At 40.0% G+C, this 23,267-nt stretch overlaps 1 protein-coding gene across 3 annotated transcripts in view; it reads right to left on the minus strand.

Annotated features, from left to right (window-relative positions):
- The window catches only part of NRIP1 (nuclear receptor interacting protein 1), an 85,792-nt gene that overhangs the window by 53,375 nt on the left and 9,150 nt on the right, over positions 1–23,267 (minus strand). The gene's annotated exons all lie outside the window — the stretch shown is intronic.

Consider the following 23,267-nt stretch of genomic DNA (forward strand, 5'->3'; position numbering starts at 1 on the left):
AAGATCCAAGAAGGCTATAGATCTGATTAACCAGTGTTTGGAGGCATAATATAGATAAAATGGAAATATTGGGGGAAGTACTGAATCTGGAACAAGTATTCAATCTGCACTGCAAAAAGTAGTGATCCTACTTAAGGGAAGAAAATTTGGGTGTCATTCAGGCTTCTCATTAACCCTAGATGCTCTGTAATTTGGGTTGCTAGAAAGCTATTTTTCAAGCTTCAAGCTTTTCAAGCTGTTTCTCAAATTTTATCATTTTCTGGGGGGAACAGATCTGAGCACAATCACTCATGCCACTGGTTAATTAACAAGAAGTAGAGAGTGCATATAAATGGGCAGTTTTCAAAATGGAAGGAGATAAGCAGTGGGGTATCACAGGACTCAGTTCTATGTTCAGTGCTTTTAAATTTGTTCATTACAGATTTGGAGTTGGGAGTAAGCAGTGAACTCTATGGTGTGGCGTCATTTGGAATATTGTATATAGTTATGGTCACCACACCTTGGTAAGATAACATTGAAAAATGCGCAAAAGAGGGCAACTAAAATAATTAAGGGGATGGAACACTTTCTCTATGAAGAAAAGTTAAATAGGTTAGGGTTCTTTAGCTTTGAAAAGCGATTGGGTGGGTGACATGGCAGAGGTTTACAAAATCATATATGGGATAAGGAAGGTAGAAGTAGAGCTACTTTTCTCCCTTTTTCACAATGCATGAAATTGTGGGCACTCAATGAAATTGTTAAATAGTAGGTTTAGAACAGATAAAAGGAAGTACTTCTTTATCCAAATAATAAATAACATGTGGAATTCACTGCTACAGGAAGTGCTGGCAGCTATGAGCATAGACATCGTCAAGAGGGGATTGGATAAATGTTATGGAGCAGAGGTCCAGGGTGACTTTATATCTGGAGCAGTGATGCTCTTGTATTCTTGGTGCTTGGGGAGCCACATTGGGAGGGCTTCTGGACTTCTGGCCTCCCGATGACACTTGGAGTTTTGTCACTGTGTGACAACAAGAGTGTTGGGCTGGATGGGCCTGATCCAGCACAGCTTCTCTTATGTTCTTAACCAATTAGATGCAGAAAACTTGTCATTGAAAGGTATAATTGTTGTTGGGCTAATAAATAGAATGAGTATTGGATGAAGACCAGGTAAATGTACTGGTAAGCACCAGAACCTTGAACTGGATCCGGGCAGAAACCGGTAGCCAATACAGCTGCCTCAGCACAGGCTGGATATGGGCCCTCCATGATGTTTCTGCGAGGACCCTAGCAGCTGCATTTTGCACCAGCTGTAACCAGGCCCAAGAGCAGGCCCTCGTAGAGTGAGTTACAGAAATCTATTATGGAGGTGACTGTTGCATGGATCACAGTGGCTAAATGTTCAGGGGACAGGTAGGGAGCTAGTAGCCGAGCCTGGCAAAGGTGGAAAAAAGCCTGGCCAGCTACTCTCTTGACCTGGGCCTCCAGTGTTAACAATGCATCCAAGGTCACATCCAAGTTCCTGACACTTTTAAGTGTCAGCAATCTGTTTCATTATAGTTCAAGTAGCTCAAGAATGATTTCATTTCTTCTGAGATTCATGATGACACTGCACAGTAAATATTTTATACATAGATTTTTCCCGTTTCTTCAAATACACAATCTGAAACTATATCTAATTTATATGCCACTACTTCCTTGCAATCAAGCTGATGTTCCTAATAGTCAGCATTGTGCTCATCCAGGAAGAACAGGTTGAATTAAAGAAAGTACAGGAGAAATTTGGTCAGATGAGGGGAATTGACAGATTTGATGATGCCAAAAACAGATGCCAAATACACAAAAGGGAACAATTTAACAGTGATATAGCATTAGCCTCAGAAAAAGTTGTCCACAGCTGTTTGTTCAAGGATATGGTTCTGAAAAGAGAAGTGTCTGAACCAGTTGTACAGACTACAGGTGGTAGCAGTAGCATTTTTATACTTCCCTAAAGGAGAGAGCCAGCTTGGTGTAGTGGTTAGGCGCACGGACTGTGAGCCGGGTTTGATTCTGCACTCCCCTGGGTGACCTTGGGCTCGCCACAGCACTGATAAAGCTGTTCTGACTGAGCAGAAATATCAGGGCTCTCTCAGCCTCACCTGCCTCACAGGGTGTCTGTTGTGGGAAGAGGTAAAGGAAGGCGATGGTAAGCCGCTTTGAGACTCCTTTGAGTAGAGAAAAGTGGCATATAAGAACAAGCTTTCTTCTCCATGTACTAATAGCAACTTTTTAAACAAAACCATTAAAACCAGTTGTTAAGTAGGTAAAGGTAATAGAAATAAATACATGAAATAAATATGTTGATTACAGGTTAAAAAAAAACCCTAAATATTCTGTACTTTCTGAACACAGTTTTTAGTTAAGGGTCATATAATGAGTTGTGAGATTCCAATCTATCTTAGAATCCTGGTAACGGCTGCTGCCATTTATTACACAAACCACATAGAAGCATAAGAAAAAGCCCTGTAAGACTAAAGCCACATGTGTAATTCTACAGTAGTGGCCAGTTCTGTCAGATGTGACTGTGTCAATCACATGATTAGGTGTTAGGTAGATCTTCCATTTCCTCTATACTGGTGATCAACATTGTCAGAACTGACAACACAGGAAGATTTATGTAGGGTAATACACATGAAACCTACTACTATGTGTAATCTCTGGATCAGAGCCACAATATCTGAGTAATGCAAGAAACAGCTATGGTTTCAAAATGAAATCCTAAGAAATATATCATACAAAGTGGAGATGTGGCAATGCAGTTTTGGCATTTTCAATTCCAGATAAACAATGTAAACTGAAAGTGTAGTTTATCAGGTTTTGTCTTAAAATAAAATAAAATCTTTTGTATTGCAATAAATATTTACATTAGCCCACTATAACAGAAGTCCTCAATGTTGTGTCTGTGACAAAGCTTTTTCTGGCACACATGGGAATGCACTTCTGATGTAGAGCTAGGCATAACCTGAGAGTGGTGGCCTCAGATAATACTTATTTTAGAGGAGGGCTCCAAATTAAAAAAAAATATTAGTTTGAACTATACCTAACAGATTTTTCTGTGCTACCCAGCAAGTCTTTAGATTTTGATATTGTACAAAAGAACACTCCATACATTAATTTGACCATTGAAGATGATCCCACGTGGTCGAAACACATTTGGTTTATTCTGTCATGTGCAGTTACATATGTGTTGTTTTTATCATGTTTTAATGTATATCAGTGCACTTTGTTTAATAAATATTTGTAACATTTGTTAATATTGGTTTTGCAGCTCAAAATTTGTGGGCACCTACCAACATCTCTCCCAGTGCCCACCAAGTGTTTTACAAAGTGTGTGGGGCCAGGTAGGACTTTTGCCCATCAGGGCTTCTGCCTAGTTTACCAGATTTTTTAAAGAAAAAAAACTTGGAAGGGTTTCCTGAATGGGTGAGAATTAATTAATCTTTATACAATTTAAAATGTGTTAAACATTAATTGGATGATATGACCATATATGGTATTGTCAACCTGCCCCCCCCTTCCAAAATGGCCAATGATGGACTTGGAGGGTGGTGGGAAAGGGAGGGGCAGGGGATTATTGAGGGAATACCAGATGAAACAAAAAATACTGAAATGATTAATGTTTTTTTTCTTGTTCTTGGTATACTTGTTTTTATATTCCATTCATAAGCCCCTGGGTTGCCACTTCTAGTGGCAATCTAAAGTCAGCATCCCAACTGGCTGAGGTCCTGGGTACAAAGATACCAAAGGAATGTGTGGAGGACAGAATGTGTGGAGGACAGTTCCCCCCCTTCCAAATTTGCAGGTGTCTGAATAATGGAGGGAGAACTCCCCAGTCCAGTGCAAAGCCTACAGGCATTCCTCAGTATACAGGCTGAGGTCCAGGAGCCACTCTTTATACATGCAGTCAGAATGTGCCTATTGTGTTACCAATTTGTGGCTGTCATGAGGGTGTGCCTTGCTTGAATGGGCCCACCCACTGACCAGTATGGGGCATCCTCTTTTAAAATAGGCGTGGCGACTCAGGCTGTCATGCTTGTTGTAAAAGCGAAGGGGATCAAATCTGTGGGCAGGTGGTGCTCTTTGGCATGCAGGAGTGATGTTTGGCTGGACCTTCTTATATAACTTGATTCTTTCAGGACAAACATCGCCAAAGCCAGTAATCTTGGTAATCGGACAGAGTGTGGTGTATTGGGTTGATCAGTATGCAACGAGATCTCTATACGTTTTGCAAATGTATGTGTCAGAGTCCTTACTTCCAATGTGAACAATTCCCCTGCACAAATAAATGCCACTCTTTCTATCTACCATAAACTGGAATCCTATAAAAACTTTCCTCTTTCAAGTTAGTGATGTATTTTTTAATCAAGTACAAACGTAAAGAGAAAAAAGTATTTTACAAATGTCAAACTTTTCAAATATCTTTCCTTCTTATGTGCATCTTTGTGCTGTGTCTTCTGATGGATATATGTATATATCTATGTATAGATGCCATGTAATCATATTTACACCACCTTTTAAATCTTTCAATTTCTTTACCTGATTTTAATTTATATACTTTTGGTAATTTCAAAAAAATATATGGAAGAAAAATACTGCCCTCTTAGTAAACACACAAAAAGAATTCATAAGTACCAACCCTTAGTGGACTAATTTAGACACTTAACTTGCCAACTACAATGGGATAATGGTCCTATAACATTTACTAAAAGCAACAGACAAGCAAAATACACATTGTGCTGTTGGCTAGAAAATTCAAGCTGAACATATATTATTGATGCGCTTCCCAACAAACAGATGGAAACTATTGGAAAAACTGAATCTTTCAAGACAACATTAGTGCAGAGAGACTAGCAGCACAATACTATCAACACTTCCTGTAAGTAAGTGTCACTGTAGGCTTCAATAAGATTTTTGACATCAAAGATGTCAAGAATGGTATAATTTTCCTAGGACTGCATTGTAAGTCACTTTGGAAAAATACAGAAACTGGATTAATTATTAAACAGCACAAAAATAAATAAGTATAATGGTATTCAGGGAAACAAAGCAACTTACCAAAATGCAATCAATACTTTCGCTTGCATTGCTCCATCTTTTTTTTTCCTTGTTCAAATACCAGAAATCAGTTTCACTTTTATGAAAAGGCTGTAGATTTATATTAGTTTCATGCAACAGTGTACCAACAAACATGTAAATGGAATATAAGTTTTTAGCTGAACTTGGATCCCTCATTAACAAATGAAGCCCAAATCATGAAGACAGCCCACCTGGCATTTTTCGACCTGGGCCAGATGAGGCAGCTGGCACCGTACCTTTCAGAATCGAACCTAGCTAGAGAGAACCATGTGAAAGTCACCTATAGATTAGACTTCTGCAACTTGCTCTATGCAGGACTATCCTTGAGACTGTTTCAGAAACTCCAACTCGTCCAAAATGCAGCTGCACGAGTGCAGGGACTCAGGATGGAGCTTACATAACACTGGTGCTCGCGTAACTATACTGGCTCCAGATTGGAGACTGAATTAGGTTAAAGATGCTGGTTTTAACCTTTAAAGCCCTAAACGGTAATACATTAAACATTAAAAGACAGAGATACAGTCAGAGTTCTGAACTTCCACCCCCTGTTCAGCTTACGGTCCAATGAGCTCTGTCATTAGGAGCGAGGACAATTATCTAACATGTACTAAGGCAGTGGTCCCCAACCTTTTTATCACCGGGGACCGGTCAACGCTTGACAATTTTACTGAGGCCCGATGGGGGGGTGGTCTTTTGCTGAGGGACATCGCTGCCGGTGCCTGAGCCCCTGCTCCACTTGCTTGCCCGCTGGGGGGCGCTGCCAGAAGTAGCTGTGCAGTGCCGCGCCAAGGGGGAGCCCCAGCCATGGCAGCCACTGGAGAGCACCAAAGGTGAGCCAGCAGCAGAGTGGCAGAGCAGCCCCTGAGGCAGCAGCCAGGGAGGACAAGGAGGAGCCGCAGCCCGGTACCGACTGATCTACGGACCGGCACCGGTCCCCGGACCGGGGGTTGGGGACCACTGCACTAAGGGATCCCCCATTGGTAACACCGAGACCTCACCCTGACCTCAACCATACTCCTGGCAGAAGAGCTCCATCTTCAAGGCCTTGGGGAAAGCTGACAACTCCGACAGGGCCCACAGTTCTTCTAATTACAAGCGCCAACTTCTAATCTGGCGAGCCATGTTTGATTCCCTGCTCCTCCAAATGCAACCAGTTGAGTGACCTTGGGCTTGCCACAGCACTGAAAAAGCTGTTTTGACTGAGCAGTAATATCAAGGCTCTCTCAATCTCACCTACCTCACAGGGTGTCTGTTGTGAGAAGAGGAAAAGGAAGGTGATTGTAAGCCGCTTTGAGACTCCTTTGAGTAGAGAAAAGTGGCATATAAGAACAAGCTTCCTTCTCCATGTACTAATAGCAACTTTTAAAACAAAACCATTATTTAAATTGATTTATACCAATTCTAAAAATGTAGAAATTAAAAAAGCATATTAAACTATTGTGAATATTTTGATGACAACAACTATGTTGGTAACTTCCTCTTTCACACACACACAAACTGAATTTCTAAACCATTTTTTCTAATACCTTTCTTGGTTAATTTTGGGAACTGAAAGCCAGCATGGTGTAGTGGCCAAGTCTGGAGGACTCTAATCTGGAAAACCAGGTTTAATTGCCTATTTCTTTGCATACAGTTAGTTGGATGATCTTGGCCTCATCATAATTCTTTCAGAGCTCTCTGAAGGGCCACCCTTTATTATTTATTTATTTATTCATTTATTATTTAGATTTTTATACCGCCCTTCCCTACGGCTTTGGGAGGTTTACAGAAAACAGTTTGGAACATTTACATGGAATGGTATCAATATCAATATAACAACAATGACATACCAACTAGAACTAGAACAGTATTTCAACAACAATAACTTTGACAGTCCTTTGGTAGGTTCGACCTTTCAGTCGGGGGGGGACCTATAGATGTTATGGGTCAGTCAGCCTCAAGCAAATGGTGGAAGAGCTCCTTTTTTCAGGCCCTGCAGAATTGTGGAAGTTCCAGCAGGGCCCTGATCTCTTCGGGGAGCTCATTCCACCAGGTGGGGGCCATGACTGAAAAGGCCCTGGCCCTTATTGAGGTCCAACATGCCTCTTTAGGGCCAGGGATCCGTAGCCAGTAGGAAGTGATGGAGCTTAGAGCTCTTCTTGGGGTATAGGCAGGGAGGCAGTCTCTCAGATACACTGGGCCCAGACTGCATATGGCCTTAAAGGTGATTACCAAAACCTTAAGCTTAATCCGGAATTCAACTGGGAGCCAGCGGAGTTCTTGGAGTACCGGCAGGATGTGAGATCTCCATGATGTCTTAGTGATAATCCTGGCCGCAGCATTCTGCACCAGTAGTAGTTTACGGGTCAAGGATAAGGGTAGGCCTGCGTAGAGCGAGTTACAGAAGTCCAGTCTAGAGGTGACCATCGCATGGATCACTGCCATCCAAGTTGTTTCAGAAGCTTCAACTGGTCAAAAATGCAGGTCCTTACAAAAACCCAATGAAGAGCAAACAAGATCTGTGTTCTTCCAGCTGCACTAGCTCCACACTGAAGACTGGATCAGATTCAAGGTTTTGATTCTCACCTTCAAAGGTGCTGGAACCTTTGTATTTATGGGACCACCTCTTCAATTACGTACCCCAAAGAATATAACATTCAAGTGAACAAAATCTGCTTAAGACCCCATTCCCAAGGAAGTAAAATTAGTCTCAACCAGGGCCAGGACCTTTTTGGCTCTGGGCCGCAACATGGTGAAACAACCTGACAAATGAGATCAGGGACCTTAAACAGTTCTACAGGACCTTCGAGACAGAACAGTTTAACTAGGCTTATGGTTACGGGCTAGATAAACCAACAAAATTCATCCAGAAGTGCTTTTTCCATCACAAAATCAATAACAAATTGACTGCTCTTTAGCTATTTATACCTCATTTCTCTCGCCAATGGGGACACAAAGCAGCTTGCAACATTGTTTTCCCCTACATCAGCTCCCAACAACAACAACCCTGTAAGGTTGGTTACTCTGGGACTGTGGATGCCTCAGTGGCACTCAGCAAGCAGTAGGATGCTAAGGTTGCAAAATTGGATGATCAGCTTGGATGACTGGTATGAATACTATCTTTTGATACTTTGTTTTCTTTGAGAACCCAGAGATTAAAGGCTGACTGCAACCTCTGTCTCAGCAGTTTTATCTGCATGGAAGCTTAATGTGCAAGTACCCACCAAATTCAGCTAATGCCACCTCACTCTATACAGGATACAGGACCATTGACTGACAGACAAGAGCCTACCAACTCAACGAAGAGACAGAATACTAACCAAAAACTTCATAAATTACAACATGTGCCAAGGGATGACTTCCCCACAAGGGGATATCAAGACGACAGCATATCTCTCTCTCTCTCTCTCTCACTCTCTCTCTCACACACACACACACACACACACACAGACACTCACACACACATATGGTGGGTGAAATTCAAGCTCATCCCCCCTCAGAAAGAGATGGGAGGGATGAGTGGAAACATGAAGCCATTTCAAAAGACCACTACATCAAAACACCCTTTCTAAGCAATGACCACAGCCCCTCCCAAAAAAAGAGCACATACACTCACAAACACCCATTTACAAACACCCATACATGATTTCAAAAAGTCCCATTTGGCAACAGAAATGGAATGGGAGAAGGAAGGATGCTACATCCATCTTCACAAACCAAAAAAGATTCTACCCTAATGCATGGAAAATACAACCTCACTGCACTCCTATGCCACAAAGTCCACGGTTAAAACAGTTTACTGTTATCCATTTACTCATGAGGAACTGTTCTCTGTCCTCATCAGATGAACTCCCACTATAGGCAATCCCCAAGTCCTATTTGGACACTGGTATTGGTATCCACCAGCCAGCAATGAAAGACAAATGCACAAACAATGGCTCATATAACATCACAGACATGATAGTGCAGTCACATAACAACAATCACAAAAACAATGGTCAGATTCAACTACACACACCACATGATAGACAATGTATTAACCACTCAACAATACAGTGCAGCCAACAGCACTTACTTTTAGTAATCACAACATTCATTGTGATGACATCCTATCTGCTCTTATGCTTCTCCCATCCTACCTTATACGTACAATAACAAAACAGAACTCACAAATCTTGACCTCAAACTACTTTTCCTTGCAGGTAACACAATACACAGACCAAACCAAACAAATACCAGCCCATTACTATGATATACATAACATCACTCACTAAACATGAACACAATACATTACTCAAGGACCTGAGCTTCAAGATATGATGTTCCATGCTCCATAACAATGAATGCCACAGGACAATATCCACTGACACTACAGGGGGGGGGGGCTGGGAAAAAACATAACAAACTTGTATGCAAGGCAGCCTTCCAAGATGACAAAAATCCCAAGCACTGGAACACAGAAAAACACAACCCCAGAAAAACAACTCACAGGCACACACAGACACTTCCACTCATGTCTGCATTTCTATTTTTAAAAGTAACGCCCCAAACCACAACATAACATTCTACTATACAAGAACAATCCAACACCACAAACTCACAAATACAGCATTCACAACCATGACATACACCATAAAACACCCCTGTGCTGGACATCTTTCCAAACCTATCAATAAACACCATGCTCACAGCTTGGAAGGGAGTCCACATCTCTTGCCCTGGGAGGATTACCATCCTGCTATCATTTCCGCAAACAATACCTAACAACTGCATTACAACATGACATAACATACAATCGAAAGCCACATCTAGCGCCTGTTGCATTCCTGGACACAATGGACTTTACTGCGTATGTATGTATGTATGTATGTATGTATGTATGTATGTATGTATGTATGTATGTATGTATGTATGTATGTATGTATGTATGTATGTATGTATGTATGTATGTACAAAGATTCATAGAATAATAGAGTTGGAAGGGACCTCCTGGGTCATCTAGTTCAACCCCCTGCACCATGCAGGACACCCACAACCCTATTGCTCATTTACATGTAAGCACTGAGTGCATGAAGCACTGAGTCAACTGAAGCCAAATACTGTAATTCATCTGATGCTGCAGTCTCTTGCTAGTCGCCACATCTCTTGCTAGTCACCACATCCTCCAGATGTGAAGTTCCTCTCTTTATAGAGTGAATCAGGCATCATAAACACAGATAACTGTTCACAGTGGTGGAGTTCCAAAAGTTTTAAAAAACCCAAACTATAACCCAGTCAGCATAATTTCTTTTATAAAGGCCACCCCCCCCCATTTTTTTTAATGTTCAATAAGGTTCAAAGGCCTTCCTTAACAACCAAATCTTTAAGTCCTCATCTAAAGGAGATTAATAACAAAGATGAGTAGATTCTCCAGCAAGGACATTCCACATACGTAACATCACCCCCCCCAAAAAAAGCTCTTACTAAACACCCCAACTGATGCTGAAGACATACACTGTAACATCCCAGCTGTCCATTTGTTTAAGGTTTTAAAAGTTTGCTTTGAATTTGGCCAAGAAATGAATAGGTAGTCCATGCAGTTGAAATAATATCAGTCACATGTTCTTTCTGACAAGCTGTACTAGGTGCTGCATTTTAAACCAACTGCAGTTTCTAAGCAGTCTTCAACAACAGCCCCATATAGAGTGCATTACAACAATCAAGATGGAACATGGATAGGTAACTAGGTCATTATCCCATGTGTTCTCAACACTGATAATTTTTAGTGTCTAAATGCAACAATGGATCCAGGAGGACTGCATGCAAGCTACATACTCAATTCTTAAAGAAGTGTGCTAAAATCATTCTGTCAGCTATCACCCTCAACAACTGGTTTACAACTTCTCGGCCCCTTAAAATATGATACACAAGAAAGGCTGGAGGGACAGGTAATGGGGGAAGTAAGATGTTCAGTAACAGATATTCAGGTACCAATGCCAAGGGGGACCCATGTAGAGTGAGTTGATGTATGAGAAGTGAAAATATACTTATAATTCTTTTTTATACATAACCATCTAGATTCAAATCCAATAGCACATTAAACATTCAAAAATCGTGTTGGTCTCTAAAACTACTGTTCTGCTGCAGACCGACATGGCTACCTAATGAAACTATTTTGCATGAATATTGAAGTGCAGTATCAAAATGGAACTTGTAAACAGATACAAAAGGAAAGATGGGAAACCTGTATATATTAGTGGCAAACCTCACTTTAAAAGCAGACTGGGGAACAACGCCCTGGCCACTTCCCCACCAGCTCTCACTGCAGGAGGCTGTAGAGAGCAGCGAGAGTGTAGTGGTGGAACATGGCAGACTCCTCCTGCTACCATCAGTGGTGAGGAGGCAGCAAACTGCAGCGGGGGGCCGGCGGGAAGGAGGCAGGGGGCATGCTCACATCCAGCAGGGATGGGAAGTCTGGCCGCCTGCTCCATAAAAGGCATGCAATCCTCACTCGCATCCTCACTGCTGCCAGGGGTTGGGAAGGCTGGTCAGGACTATGCAGAGGAGGCTGCCTGGCCTTGCAGCCCTGCTGGAGATGAAAAGGTGGGGTTGTTATGCATGCCCTCTACAGAGAAGTCTGACAGCCTTCCCAACCCCCACTGATGGCGAGGAGGTGATCTGACTAGTCACACTCAGCCATGCAGCTTACCTACTGACTACTGACTCTCCATGCTTGGGTGATATGGGAGGATGAGAGGGGGTGAGACCCTCTGAATAACGCTCTCAGTGTTGGTCAATCAGAGGCCCAGTGTTTCCTGATGACACACCAGGTCCTCTGAGTAGCTCTAATGGAGGGAAGGCCCTCCCCCTGAAGGCCAGCATATTGTCAGAAGCACCTTTCGCTGTTTATGTGGTATAATATATGTACTAACAAAAAAATGTGAGTATGAATGGTTATGGGTTTGATACTTAAGTAACTTGTGATCAAAGAATGGAAATACTAGTTGTACAAAAGGTCAGTCACATAAAGTATCTAATGTATTTTAAATTTGCATTTCTAATTGCATACTCAAAACACTGAATACTAATATGGTTGATGCAACTGAAGGATGTAATCAAGAGAAAGAAACAGTCAACTAGGCATGCAGTATTGTGTATTGTGTATTGCTATAGTTGCAAACAAGCATTTCAGTTGAAAAATATGCAAGTTTTTAAAAGATATACATTGAAAATCAGACAACCTGTCAAAAAGCTTGCAACTGCTGTTTCAAGCCTGAATATAAATATTAGTAAAAATAACTTTAATCAATATCAAAAGCATTTAAAAATTGCTGATTACTATGTGCCATTCCTGATTTAGATATCAATATCTAATCAAACCCAATTATCCCTTTGGAGGGAATATACTACAAATTTTAAGTTATTAAAATGACAACTCAAACTTTATAATATTTTGAAATTGTAAATGCACAATATATTTATAAAGCTTGAGAAATAAAACAATTCTATATTACTGGCCTAACCTGGATAGCCCAAGCTAGTCTGATCTCGTCAGATCTTGGAATCAAAGCAGTGTCAGATATTTGGATGAGAGACCACCAAGGAATATGAATGTCACTATGGAGAAGCAAGCAATAGCAAAATACCTCTGAATATCTCTTCTCTTAAAACCCTAAGTGGTTATCAATAGTCTGCTACCATTTGACAGCGATCCCTCCCAAATCCAAAAACTAACCCTACTGTGTTTTGACAGATACAAGAGAGCATGTGATAACCCTAATCCTAATTGGATTGTCTTTTCTTGTACAGACAGCTGTACAAAATACCCATTCTGTCAATTATGACTAACAGAGCAATCTAATGTCAATGTGTGAAGAGTGAGGAATGCACAGGGAACTAATGAGTCATTAGGTCAGGATATGTCCAAGATATCCAAACAAAGTAACTCAATGGCACTGCATTGTACCTGGGTGGCAGCACGGCAACACTGCACAACAACACCAGCATAAACCACAGGGCTAGCAGGAAGAGTGGTCCCAGGGGTGTGCCAGGTGCTTCTTTAACATACTCACTAAAAATTCTGCAGCTAGGTGGCATGGATCCCACCTAGAATTTCAACGGGTAGAAGGGGAGGCACTTTTTACTGATATTCCCCTCCTGAAAGAAGCCTCTGATTCTCTAAGCTATTCCTAGGGGTCCCCCATCTCCCTGAGTAGATTTGGGCAGAATGCCCTGGGAGTTGCTGTAGGAGCAGGATCTTTGCAAAAATCACTCCCTCCCCATTTGCCCCACAAATATTTCAGTAAGGATCTAACATTTTATCGCAAACATATTTCTTTACAACTATATATTAAAAACTGATGCCAAATACTCAGAGGCTTTCTTTTTCCTACTGAATATACTGGACACTTGTAATAAACATGAAGGGTGATAGAAGGTAAATGACTGATATTTCATAACAAACATTTCAAAAACAAGGTTGGAATCTTTGACTTTTCTTTCGGCTTGTGCGTTTTCATTTTATATCTTCTAGCATCCTATATCTACTGGCTCACTCCTGTATCGGTGGCTCACTCCAGCCACAGTACATGACATCTGAAAGACACCTGAATGGCAGGTTTTGTTTTGCTACTGTCATTTTTCCTAGTGAAACATCCAAAATGACAACTGGGTACTTACAGTGAAGGGTCCTCTGGATAAAGGAGGACATCTGTGTCAGGTGGTTCTCACTGGTAGCTGGAAAGGCAGAATCAATTTTCTTCCTTCAGTTCCTGTTTCCCCAGTAGGAACCACTCCTTCCTCTAGTTTTGGTACTACAAAAGCTATAATTTCTAGGGGGGAAACTATGCCATTTAATCAATACCAGAGAATACACTAATGAGGCAGGGAAGAATTAATTTATGTAACTAAAAGAAACTATTCTGTCTACTTATTATCTTATGTCCACACTAAATAAGGTGAATTTTTTAATTTAAGAAAAAACTTAAATAAAAACTTAAATACTTAAAATGTATTTGATCATGACAATGACCTGAGGAGAGATCAAATGTCCTCTTGTATCCTGAGAAGGACCCTTCATAGGAAGCACCCAATGGTCATTCTCGAACTGCACAGGAGGACATCTGTGTTGGGATCTTCTAGAACAAGTGTGTTTGGTCTGTCAGCAGGATCCTGTTCATTCTCTGTGGTGCTCTACAACTCATGTCCCTTTTTGGCATCTCTTTTGAAAATGCTGCAGCCAGTATAGACACTGTTAGCCAGGCCTGTTGCCTCTCCATCTGGAGCGGGTATTGGGGCACTCAGGTTCATCTTGGAGAGGAATCTGTCATCACAATTATTCTCTGTCGTGCTTGCTTCATCATAGCTCTAGAATGGCCATCATGAATGCAACATATGTCTAATCTACAGCCAACTATCAACCCCAGACAGAAAGAAAGGCAAGTTGAATTGGGCAGAGAAGAAGTGGGACTGGGATCAAAGGTGACAAAAATGGTGAAGAGAAATCTGTTTTAGAAGCTTAATAGATTAGCAAAACTATCTAGTCAACTGTTCTTCTTGGAGGCAGGAAAAAACTGGAAGAGAACTGGAGGAATTTGGTTCCTACTGGGGAAACAGGAATGGGAAGAAGAATTTGATCCTACCTTTCTCTGCCTGACATCCTGGAGAGCTGCTACCCATTACTGAAGTTATGCTGAGCTATATAGACAAATGGGACTGATTTGGTGTTGGGTAGAATTACAGAACTCATATAAAGCTTTTCTTAAATTTACTAATGGCATATTTGCATATATGATTATTATGATTGGAAAAGCCAAATTTAGCACCTGCATATTGCAGAAAGAAAAAGATTGTGACTTGCTTACTATTGCTATGTAAATTATTGTAAAACTCCCAATTAAGTTAGAGGGGGACTTCCCAGCTCATCACTCAAAACTGAATTTGGATTGATAGCATGCCAAAACATACTTAATCTTGTAAGCCACCTCAGGATAGTTTTGCAAAAGTAGAATAAAATGTACAAATGAATAGATGTGTAAAGTTTGCAATTTATCATATCCCCAATGTCCACCTCATAAACATACCTACACATCAATTCATAATTTCCTTTAGTATGCATAAGCCATCAGTGCAGGCTGATTTCAGAATGGTGTGACATCTTAACACGTTCCAAAAAAATACCTAATTGCACATACACATGAGATGAGGTCATTATGATTACTTTTTACACATGTAGGTGTCACAAATTTATTTAAGGAAAATCAGTTTCTTTGCTTGATTGCCTGGTAATGATGGCAGCGCTGCAAAGTTTAAAAGCCCATAGGAATCATGGCAAAGCTAAGAATTTTAAAAGCCCATGGGCTTGATTACTGAACCACACAAAATGATCTTTGTTGATGAAAAGTTAAAGATGTTCTTGTTGCTAAGCATAGAAAATTGTCTTACTATAATAATGTGGAAGCATAGAGATACATTTCTTTAATAAAGAAAGCTATAGTACCCTGAGGTGAAATAAATGTATTATTTGCATTTCCAAACACTCCTGTTTTAAGAACTAAATGCAGGCATTACCAAACCATTTTAGGCAATAAAATTTAACAGTAGCTGACCTTCCAGATTAAGTAAACAAACCTTTCAAGCCAATGTACTTCCCCCTGAACTTTGCAAGATGATAAGCAATACCTTAATTACATTCATTTACATGACTTTGAAATTGTTCCAGACTGAAGTCAATGGCTACAAGGTCACCAAGTGTAGAGAATTAAGAGACAGACAGATAATTAGGGGCAGTTTATTCAAACTAGATACAGAAGGTTGCTCTCTAGAATTACTATAAACAAATTAAGAATAAGGGCCTACATTTTCCTTCATTTTAGTATAATAAATAAACATTTTAACATACAAGGGTAAGTCAAAAAGTATTGCTAGTAGACTTCCAGATTTGCACGTTTATACTGATTTTTTCCCCCATCACAACCCACCTGCTCATTCTTTAAGAGTAGCAAGGGCTATATTTTGTGAATTTCACTTGGAAACCTTACTCCACTCACCATACAGTCCTGACCATACATCTTGCCTCCTTAGACTTTTTATTCCCAAAATATAAAAGAACATTTAAAAGGAACATGTTTTGAGTCCCTCGAGGATGTCAAAACTGCCATTTTGACATGATGTAAATTTTGTAGAGCACAGAATTCTTTGGGGAAACATTACATTCAGAAATGTGTATGTCAAGAAACAAATAGCTTCACATTTTGATATTTTTGGTTAATAAATGTTTCTATGATTTTTAGCAATATTTTTTTACTTACCCCTGTATAAATGATGAGATTTTCCTTTCTTTATAGAACTTTTTGAAAATGTCTAATTGCCAATACAGTAGATATAATGCTTCATACTTAAAAGCAAGGCTTAGAGCTATCTAGCACATACCTAGATGAAGCATTTTACAGCATACCAATGTATTTAGTAAGAAAGAAAAATATATGCTCCATGCTTTACTATTCTTAGTTCAACCATGATATCAGAACAAAAGTCACTAGTAGTTCTTTCTTTCATTTGTTACTTAATTCTCCATAGGGACTTCAAAATACAATTTAGTAAGTGCTACAATATGCTTACCTGTGATATCATGAACATCATAACATATTTTTATAATCTATATTTGGTAGTCAACACCAAATATTCACAGAACACAAAGCAGAACTTACCTTATTACCAGAATACACACTGAACCAGGGAGATCCCACAACCAAATATTGCTAGTACTGGCAATATGTCATGAGTGACATGTTTTCTCATCCCTTTTCCCAATTCCCTATTCCTTTACATGATTAATAGTAACTTAATATTTACTGCTGTAGAGGCAGAGTAAGGGAAATTATTCATAAAAATATAAATTTGTTTCAAATTATTTCTACAGATCATTTTTCCCACACGCAATCATACAGGATTACGTTACCTAATGAACACGAATCTGAGTGGCTCAGTCAAAGCACAGAAACTTTTAAGGTATGCACAAAGGTTTTCCTACTTACCCGTATATACTCGAGCATAAGCCGACCCAAATTTTAGCTGAGGCACGTAATTTTACCACAATGTCAACAATAAGAGTTAAGTGGGACCCTCACTCAAATGTAAACCTAGGGGGGCTTTTTCAGCATAAATAAATGTGCTGAAAATGTAGGCTTATAGTATATAAGTTAGCGAACTGTCACATGCACAAAGGGACCTAAATGTGGATCTGCTTTCTTCACCTGATAGTTATCTCTCTGGTCCAGTGTGTATTCTGGTAATAAGGTAATTTCTGCTTTACTTTCTGTGAATATTCAGTGGTTATTACCAAAATTTATTTCTTGTATTTATACAAGAAGTACAGTAAACTAATAGTGATGTGTTTTCACTAAAGAGTAAGATGCAGCCTTTGTGATTAAAACAAAAAACAGCAATGTTGGGTTGTTAAGGGATAAGATGGAAATTGTAATTACTGCAACTAGATGCTGAACTGTTTATAAACTACAGGAAGATTAAAAGATAAGGTTTCTCAGTTAAACTTTGAGCTGATGAAAAATTAATCATTTTGCTTGTAATCAATTAAGCTTACGTACATTTGAATATTACCAGATCCTTTAAGAGCCATTAGGAACATTCTTCAGCAATGGCCACTTCCCCATTCCATCTGTACTGAACCAGTGCTACAACGGATGGAAGAAATTTCCTGATGGAATTTTCACTTGCTGTTGGCAACTACCATAAACCTGCTGCTTTATTGATCTTTTCCTAATCCAGGTTTTTAATGTTCATTATCCTTCTCTGCCAAGCAAAAATTATCTTACTATGATGAGGCGAGTCCCAATTGTTGAAATATACATATCATAATAATAATGATGAAATGATTATACAGGGCTGATCTAGGATATCTGTATACTGAAAAGATTTTTCTTTCAGGTTAGAAAGAAAAAAAAATAGATGCCTATTATTGGCTCCTAACAGAGTCCAAGGTACATTAATGAAGGGTTTTCATCCAGGTTGGTAGCTTGAGCTCATGCAGGGTGAAGGACTGCCTTTACATCTCCTCTAAACTTTAATTTCTGGCAAGAACCTTGCCATTGCTGCATATTCTCTCCAATTCACTTTCCCTTGGGGTGTAATTTGGATCCAGGAGACAGGCAAAGTCTTGAACACTAATCTTAATGGAACCAAAATTGAGTCCAATAGCACCTTTAAGTCCAAATAAATCTTTGTTTATTCTAGGTGTGAGCTTCATCAGACAATGAAATCAGAATCATCAGATTGTATATAAGGACAGAGTAAATCAGCAGAAAATTACTAATTTACTAATTAAATTACTACCTGCTAATTTAAAGGTAAAGGTAAAGGTATCACCTGTGCAAGCACCAAGTAATGTCTGACTCTTGGGGTGACATCCTCCAGTGTTTTCATGGCAGACTCAATACAAGGTGGCCTTGCCAGTGCCTTCCCCAGTCATTAGGGGATGTCATTGCCAGTGCCTTCCCCAGTTGTTTTACCCCCAGCAAGCTGGATACTCATTTACAGACCTCGGAAGGATGGAAGGCTCAGTCAACATTGAGCCGGCTGCTGGGATCGAGCTCCCAACCTCATGAATATCGCTTCAGACAGCATTTCTGCTGCTTACCACTCTGCGCCACAAGAGGCTCAATACCTGCTAATTTACTCTGACCTTATATCTGCACTCTGATCGTTCCTATTTTATTGTCTGAGGAAGAAGAAGAAGAAGAGTTGGTTCTTATATGCCACTTTTCTCTACCTAAAGGAGGATCAAAGCGACTTACAGTCGCCTTCCCTTTCCTCTCCCCACAACAGACAACCTGTGGGGTAAGTGAGGCTGAGAGAGCCCTGATATTCCTGCTTTGTCAACGCAGTTTTCTCAGTGCCGTGGTGAGCCCAAGGTCACCCAGCTGGCTGCATGTGGGGGAGTGCAGAATCGAACCTGGAATGCCAGATTGGAAGTATACACTCCTAACCACTACACCAAACTGGTTCTGCATGTACATGAAAGCTCACATCTAGAATTAAACTTTGTTGGTCTTAAAAGTGCCATTGGACTCAAATTTTGTTCTGTTACTTCAGACCAACACAGCTATGCTCCTGAACTAATCTTAATGGGTCCTTATGCTTTTTTGCTGCTCCAGGTCACTCCCTGTGCCATTGGCTTTTTATGACTTGGGCTAGGTGATTCATCATTCTACCTTTCTGGTCACTGCTGCTTAATTACTGTCCCTAACAACAGGCCTGAAACTGAGAATGTGAGAGTGCCTAGACACTTATTCTATGCAGCACTTAAGAGATTCAAGGACTGCCATAACATGGTGATTAAGACTTCTTTGAATTAACTGCCAACTAACTTTAGCCACTGAGAAATGTTTACATCAACTGCACTGATTAATCAATTAAGAATGGCAGGGGCAGTGTAAATGCAAATGAGTTGAATCCAAAGGTAATTCTCCATTCAAAGAAGTCCCTTCTGCCTGCTGAAGTGGTTGATAATGTCTGCTTCCTACTGCAGAGAAGAGAGCAGCTTCATGAGCAGTGTGATGGGAAAAGAAAATTCACTTAAATCATGCTATCTCCAATGGTGGAAAACAACTTTTGGACTCTACCCATGATTTGGATTTGAAGGGATCTTGGCTGCCTTTACCTTCTTACTCCACCCTCATAAAATTTCATATATCTGTTTTAAAAAGCACTCTTGAAAGTCAGAATACTCATAGAATAGTTCAGAAGAAGACTGTGAGAAAAAGACCCAGACCCCTCCATGAGCAAACTCCAAGCGGGAGTTTGCTTGCAGACCAACTTAAGTGCAACATTGCCCGCATCTCATTAGCAAAGCATTGCTTGGCTGGAAATGTACTATGTCCCATTCACCCAGGAAGCTGATCCAGTCATATTTTTGCTCATGCAGCAAAAAGAATGTACATTGAATTGTCAAAGGCTTTCCATAGCTGGATGCCACATATCCGGGAGAATTCTACAGTATGAAACAACATTGTTGTTTCCATGAGGGGCCTCTTCGACTGACCTTTCCCTCACACTATGTTAATAAGGCTTATTGATGTGATAATGACACCCAGGAACTTGTTTCCTTGATTAGCCTGGAGTACTTTTCCTACATCTGTGCTCATTCCCCTTAATTGATTCACCCCATCTCTTCCATCTCCCTTACTTAATTACCAAAAAGTCAAACACCTGGACCTCCTTTCCAGTCACTCTTTTGTCTTCACTTGGGAAATGCATTAGGGTTCATCCTGAAGCAATCATTGCTGTCCTCCTTGATCAGAGACCAACCAGTAAGGTTTTTGTCTCAACAATGATACACCCATTACCTGGTCTCCATTTCTTTGCCTCACCCCAGTAAATATTTTAACTCCCATGGAAGTTAACTCCATGGAAGGGTTCCATGGAAGCTCTGAAGGGGGTCCACAAGAGCTCTGGTGTGGTATGGGAGGGTATTGGCTGTCTTCTCAGCTAGTACTTTTCTTTCTGGCCTACATGAGGCAGACTCACCATAGCAGTAGTAAAAGTCAGAAGATGGAAAAAAAGGAAGGTGAAGGGTGCAGATAGTGATGTCATTTCTGGGGCTGGAATGGGGGCATGGCCAGGTGACATCACTTCCGGGGCATCTTGAAGTCTGAAAAATTATTTCAGGGCCTCCTCCATGGTCAAAAGGTTGAAAAAGGCTGGACTAGAAACTAGACATGAAATTGGGTATTTAAACAGAAATACTAGGCCATAGCCATGTGTGCATGTTGTTCTGGATCCAAACCCAGGATGCATGCAGGACATGTTACTGTCTGTCTCTCTCTAGACTTCTTCATGCCATGGAAAGTAACTATTAATCTTTCTTTGACCTAAATCTTATACCCCTATCAAGCCATTTCAACTCTTTACTTGCCTCTTGTATGTTTGTATTAATTTTAAATTATGTGTGAATGTGTTCAGGCTTTGAATTTATTTATTTAAAAAAATAAATTTCTTTTTCAATAATTGTACTTTTGATTTATTTCAAATTTGTCCTCTGTATGAGTTTTTCTGGCAAGAACACCCTGGTGGAGATCTCACTTGCTACCCCTCTCACTAGTCTCCTAAAATTTGCTAATCTCCCCATGCAATATTCAGGAGATGTCTATTTTTGGTAACAAAATTGGCAGAAATTACTCACTGTAGAAGAGCTCATGCACAGGAGGTAGGTGGCCTTTTGCTGGTTTCTTGTTTTCCTAGCAGCCTAACACGTGTATATCCTGTCCTATTCCCAAGGTTTTGGGATTAGTTTCATCATGGAGCACAATAGGATAGAAAAAGAAGTATGGATCCCACATATACTTCTTTCTAATTTAAAGAACTAGTGTATAAAAACAAAAACTTATTAAAGGAATATTATAGTCCCTGGGAATAATCAAAACTAACATCTTTACAAATAATGCAGACTTATTTATAAAGCAAAGTTGATACAACACACAAGTGAGACCAAAGTATATACAATAACACAAGTTGACCTCTGTTTGACTTTAACTGGGTTAACCACCTTTAACTAGCAGCAACTCTGCACTTCACCAAAATGACTTTTATAACCTCAGCATTGTATTAATAATCTTTAAACAGAAGAGATGCTATTTCCCAGAGTTTACAAAGTCATAAATGTGATAAGGCATACAAGTGAGACTTGTTGCACCACTTATTTTCTGATATGGTAGTTAAGGAGCTGATACAGTAGGATCACAGAATCTTCAGCAGGCTTCCTTGTACCCTTCTCCTCCATCATTATCTACCTTCTCAATCCTCATACTTATTGAGGCAAATAGACCTTCAAATATGCATAATCATAGAATCATAGAGTTGAAAGGGGCCATACAGGCCATCAACCCCCTGCTCAACACAGGATTAGCCCTAGCATCCTAAAGCATCCAAGAAAAGTGTGTATCCAACCTTTGCTTGAAGACTGCCAGTGAGGGGGAGCTCACCACCTCCTTAGGAAGCCTATTCCACTGCTGAACTACTCTGACTGTGAAAAATTTTTCCTGATATCTAGCCTATATCGTTGTACTTGAAGTTTAAAATTTAATAATGTGACTGAAGCTTCTCAATGGTAGTATAATCAAAATAGTATTTAATTATACTTTAGCTCAGGTTATTTACAAAAATCTACACACCCTAGTGGAAAACAAGATGAGTCACTTACCAAACTTAAATTACTCATGTATTGTATGTTTAGAGAGGGAAGGGGTTAGTGGTCAAGACTGATAATCTCCTCCCATCAAGTTTATAAAGGGGCTGAAACATGTCCCTAAGTAGTCACTTGAAAAAAATCATCACAGGATTCATTATTACTGGAGAAACAAAAGGAGAATTGGTCTTCTAACTGCATATCACATACTTATATTTCTCATAAAGCCGCATGCATGCACACATTCCCAAACAGACAATCTGTGCATACAGATTGTCTGTCAGTGTATAAACTGGGGATACAGTGAATTTCACAGCAGATTCAGCCTATATTCAGGCCAATAGCTGAATTTCCATGATTTAACAGCAGTGCTCAGAGCCAATACCTAGATCTGTTTGGTGGGAAACACTTTAACTCCTCAACGGACTTGAAAACAGATTTGCAACAGTCATCTGTGCTTGCTATTCCTTGAACACATGAAGGCAGCCAATCATACCATAACTCAATTAGTAACGTTGTACAAATTGCAAGGAAAGTGTTTCCCACTATAACATGCACTACAGGGATCACACAGCAGATTTGTTGCTCAGCACAATCAGGGAGCACTTGCTCGCAAAATATTCTTTTCATTTGGGGGCTGTTTTTCACTGAGCTGCACAATTTAATTTTTTTAAAGTTTTTGTTTTAAGACATACAAAAATACATGACAGGGCAAACCACAACTCCCATGGTACTTTTCAGTATCAAGCACACACAAAATCAGGGCATGTTTGAGTGTCCTGAGAATAAACTCAGTTGTTCTTGTTACCATCTCAGTTCATTCAGCCCTATTTCTCAATCTCTCTTACTTGCTTCCAATTCCTCTGCCTACTGACATTGTCAGATCATCCTGTCCTTCCGCTTATTCATCTCTCCCTCACCTTCCTGTTGCCCTTTATCTATCTTTTTCTAGGAGCCAATAGTATATATATATAATGGTGTATCATATCCACATTAAGTTTAAATTATTACTTAC

Source organism: Paroedura picta, chromosome 6 (genome assembly GCF_049243985.1).
Source record: "Paroedura picta isolate Pp20150507F chromosome 6, Ppicta_v3.0, whole genome shotgun sequence".
NCBI lineage: Eukaryota > Metazoa > Chordata > Lepidosauria > Squamata > Gekkonidae > Paroedura > Paroedura picta.